At 58.0% G+C, this 4,656-nt stretch overlaps 1 protein-coding gene across 1 annotated transcript in view; it reads right to left on the reverse strand.

Annotated features, from left to right (window-relative positions):
- IMPDH1 (IMP (inosine 5'-monophosphate) dehydrogenase 1) overlaps window positions 1–3,979 on the reverse strand; it is an 18,765-nt gene extending 14,786 nt beyond the window's left edge. Inside the window, exon 1 of the mRNA XM_006861108.1 lies at window positions 3,849–3,979. The gene's annotated coding sequence lies outside the window, so the exon portion shown is untranslated. The remainder of the gene's footprint in view (window positions 1–3,848) is intronic.
- Between the last annotated feature and the right edge of the window lie 677 nt (window positions 3,980–4,656).

Raw genomic sequence — 4,656 nt, forward strand, 5'->3', positions numbered from 1 at the left:
GAGCCCGCCGCCGCCCGCGCCACCCGCACAAAGGCCGCGAGCCCCGCCGCGCGCACGCCTGGCCGGCCGCAGTGTCAGCGCGACACGCGGGCCTAAAGGAGGGGGCCGGGCCAGGCCGGACACGCCTCTCCACCCTCCGAGTCCGGCCTACCGGGCCCCTACAGAGCGCCCCAAGCTCTCGCTCAGCCTCGACCCCGCTGGCCTGAGTCTTCCCACCCCAGGAGTACCTCTAAAGCGCTTGCCTTTCCCCAAAAGAACCCCCCAACTCGGATCAGGGACCAGTCCTGAGCACCTGGGCTGGGCTCCCAAGTCCTCTTCCCTTCTTCCCTCTCCCACCCTAGGAGCTGGGGTTGGACCCTCAGGCAGTGCAGCTCGCTCCCCCCTGCCCCCCATCATCCCTAGGGGACAAGCATTCATTCTTAGTAATGACAGTCGCTGACCTTTGGGTGGCCTTGAAGCCCTCTGCAGTTTATGAAGCATTTTTCATAAATGATCATCTTTACTCCACAATCTATTAATTGCTAATTATTAGGTGCCTCCCCTTGACAGATGCAGAACCTACGAGGGGTGAAGGGTCGGCTGCTGCTTTAGACTCCTGGTCCAGGGCTTCAGGCCTTTTCCCCAGCTCACAAAACCCAAAAAACCAGTTCCACAGAGTCCATTAGGACTCCTAGAGACCCTACAGGAGTAGAACTGCCCCAAAGGGTTCCCAAGGCTGTAATCTGTGGAAGCAGACTGCCTCATCTTCCATAGACCAGCTCCTGGGTTCAAAAGGCTGACCTTTGCGTTAACAGCCAAGACCATAACCATTGTACCACCAAGGTTCCTTCCAGAGAGGTAAGTGCATCTTTATTTTAGAGGATTGTGCGTGGGAAGGTGGTGAGCATGGGTCCGGTATGCATATGTATGCAAGTTAGGACCAGGCTAGGGAACTTTTGAAAATTTCCTCAAACATTAGTTTGGCAGCCCTGTGTGTGCCCAACAAGACCCAACTCTGTGCGTGGTGGTAAGGTTGGAGAGCAAATTGATTCACCTGGGGACAAGGTAGAGTGGCTACCCTTCTCCCCACCAGATCCCACTGACTGGTCGGTCTCTTGGGGCTCCTGTGGTTCCCATAGCTCGTTGGTGGGCTGAGAGAAGGAAAGGGCAGGGATGAGGCCTTCTGACTTAGTAGCTGCCTGTGGTGCTTGCTCCCTCCCTCCCTCCTTCCGAAGCCCCCAGGAGGCCAGGTTTGTTTACCTCTCAGCAGTATGGTGGCAGCTAGGCCCAGAAGAGCCTGGGTCTCCAAGCCATGAGGCTCCCTGGGATGCCCTGCCGCCCTTGTGATGCCCCTGGGACCCTGCCAGTAAAACACAGGCCTTTCCATCTGTGTGCAGAGGGGAAGGGGGAGGTTTCCCACAGAGCTAGAGGTGAGGGGGGTAGTGTTAAAGGACACTCACAGATGCCCTCTTCACTCTCCCTCTGGGGAACAGGGACATCACAGACTCCTTCAGAGTCCAAGTTTCCTTCCCCACTCATGAGGACTCCACAAGCAGGCTCCTGAAGGGGCCCGGCACGGAAGGAGCTGGCCAAGTGAGGGGCTCTGTTAAGTTGGGGTTGGGCTAACTTGCCAAACACCTCTGACTCCTCAGTACTTATATGCCCACCCAGGGGGCCCATGCTCCTGGAGGTGTTCCTAGGGACCAGCACTAGTATCTCTCATGCTACCAAGAGCTGGAGCAGTGGGAGGCAGCCATTCAGAACTGCCCTGGAGCATCTTCCTGACCACAGAGACAGGGCTGTGATGGCAAATAGAGCCAGGCAATCCACAAACCTTTCTCATCCCCTAAGGATCTTGTGCTGTGTGTCACTGTCCCCTATAACTTGGGTTGGGGATGGTAGGGTCTCACCAGGGCAGAGCTGAGTCTGTCATTCAGGTGTCCTTAATGTGACATCTGCCCCAGTCTAGAAGTCCAGGACCCAGGGGAGGAGGTGGTTGCCAGGCTAAGTTGGGGAGGCCACCTCCCTAGTAACAACAGGCCTTACAGCCTGCCACCCCTTCCAGTTCTGACTGTCTCAGGGGCTCCTCCTGATACTAAGCTTCGGACTCAACCAGGGTTGGGCTGTCCTTTTCCAGAGACACCCCATTCCCAGTCCTCCTCCTCCGTCTTCCTGATCTTCCCCAGCTGCTGCTTCCTTGGGGAGGAGACACCCAGGCAACCAGTGAGCCTTCTGAACCCAGGAAGGGCTGGCCCCTTGAGGTTCCCCACCTCGCCACTGTGAAAGCAGTTAATGGGTGCCTTAGCCCCTTCCGGAAAGGAGTGAAGGAAGAGTGCCCTTTGGGCATAGAGGTCCAGGCAGGAAGCCAGAAGGTCTCTACCATGTTTGAGGATGTTTGAAGGGACAGTCTGGAGGAGGGGCGGCCTGGGGGCGGGGCTAAGGGGAAAGAGAGGATGCGTTGGCATTGCCGAGCTGAAACAGAGGACATAGCTTGCTGTTTAAGCCAGGGAGCAATAGCACTGACTTCAAACCCGGGAAGTCTCATAGAACTCTGTCCTATTCTGAACTGGTGGAAGCCTAATAGGCAGGTTTTACATGGGCCTTTGTGGTCTAGTGGCTTAAGCATTGGGCTGCTAACCACAAGGTTGGTGGTTCAAACCCACTAGCCACTCCATGGTAGAAAGCAAAAGATGAGGCTATCTATTTCTATAAAGATTTAGTCTTGGAGCCCTAAGAAGCAGTTCGCCTTTGTCCTATATATAGGGTTACTATGAGTCCGAATTGACTCTATGGCATTGGGTTTGGGTTTTTGTTTTCCTCTGAGTCTGAGTGAGGGACATGGGATGACCCCATTGATGCAGAAGTACAGTCTAGAGAAGGATGGTCTTGCATATGGCCCTGGCCTGGACTTTTCCAGGGATGACACTTCCAATACCTGCTGGAACCAAGGCACTGCCTCCTTCAAACCCCTAGATGCTCCTAGATGCTCCCCCAGCTCCTGGACCCCCTCTTTGGTACTCCAGGCTGTAGTAGCTGGATTTCTAGAACTGGAGGATAGGCCACTCTAGGGAGGCAGCCTGCACGAGGAGGGGCCAGCTCCACTGGGCACCCACTAAGCTGGTAAAAGTTCTTACATAAGCACCAGCCCCTGCGCAGAACACCCGCTAACTCTCCCCGACTACCCCCAGGCCCAGCTAGCATGTCACCTCCGGAGCTGCTGAGCACCGGCAGATGGGACAGAGAAAGAAGTCCAAATCCTCTGGACCAGAAGGACAGTAGATTGCGTTTCAAGCTGCGATAAAATCCAGAGATTAGCCAGTCTCCTGTTCAGTCAGTCCCCGGAGCCCAGGCATTACCCACACCCTTCATCCGCAGTGACCCTCATTCCTATACAGACCCCAGCGGGGTGCTGACTCTTAGCGAGTCCCTGAGGTGGGTGGTGTGCACACTCAGCCCAGGAGGCGGAGAGCCGGCCTGCGGGACTGAAGACAGTTCTAGGAAGAAACTGCTAAGGAGTCCACAAAGTTGGACAGAGATTCCAGCGAGCATTGCTGGAACCCCAGGGCCAGGTGTTGTCGAGGTGGCACCCAAAGCTACTATTTGTTTTTTTTTTGGGGGGGGGGTTTAAGGATATGGTTTTACCACCTGTTTCCTGCCCTCTGTTCCCTGTACAACGCGGCGCCAAGTCCATTGCCTAGTGCCTGCCTGCAGCCCCAACCAAAGCCGGTGTGTGGCGTCTGAACCCCGTTTCAGGAAGTTAGAGGTGAGGCAGCAAGTGGACAAGGGTGTGCCGCCGGCCCTCCCTTTCCCGCCGCGGCCCCGGAGCCTCCCGCCCCGGATGCACCCCGCGCTCGGCCATAAGGCGTCACCTCTCGGGCTCGTAGCCGGCCTGCAGCAGGCGGGCGCTGTACCGCTGCGCAGCCGTCTCGTGTCCTGAGTGTTGCCGGGCTCCGGGTTCCGGGATTGCTGCTGCCCCGTTTCCCTGCAGCAGCGGCGAGAGCGGCCCGGATCCCGGCGACGGCGGCTGTCCCTCCATGCGGAGGCCAAGCTCTGGGCGGGCGGGAGCCTCTCCGCTTGGAGGCTCCCCCGGCCCCGCAGGGGAGCGAGCGCCGCGGAGTCGGTTCCCGGGGCGGGGGCGGGGCCTGGGAACCGGGGCGGAGTCGAGGGCGGAGCCAGGATGTCCAGCACAGTCGGAGCGGAGCCTGAGTGCCGGGATGGGTGCAGGGCGGGGCCTGGGTGTCGGGGTGGTGACACCCGGAATCAACAGTGTTTGGGCTTGGTCCCTAGTTTCTCTTGGTTCTTCTTGAGCCACCACCGGGGCTCGGCACGCCTCTACATCTCTGAGTCACCCAGTGGGTACCGGGAGACGGAGATGGGAGCGTGTTGCCCACGGTGGAACTGGGAAAGAGTCCTCCCCTTCCCCGCCGTCCGGACCTTCTCCTGGCCCCTTCTGAGGAAAACCCAAAGAAGAAAGGAGACCACTGCTGCTGAGGCTCGTCGGTGTTCTTTCTGCTTCTGGGAGCTTGTGATTACTGGACTCCTTCGTCCAAATGTCGGCGTGGTCCCCTGATGCTCCTACTACGTGGCCGGAGACCTCTCTCACTAGAGCCGGACAGGAGGGCAGATGGTTCGTCTCGTTTCTCTTCTGGGGACCTCCACAGACTACACGTCCCACTC

Source organism: Chrysochloris asiatica, unplaced genomic scaffold, assembly GCF_000296735.1.
Source record: "Chrysochloris asiatica unplaced genomic scaffold, ChrAsi1.0 scaffold00041, whole genome shotgun sequence".
Classification (NCBI taxonomy): Eukaryota; Metazoa; Chordata; class Mammalia; order Afrosoricida; family Chrysochloridae; genus Chrysochloris; species Chrysochloris asiatica.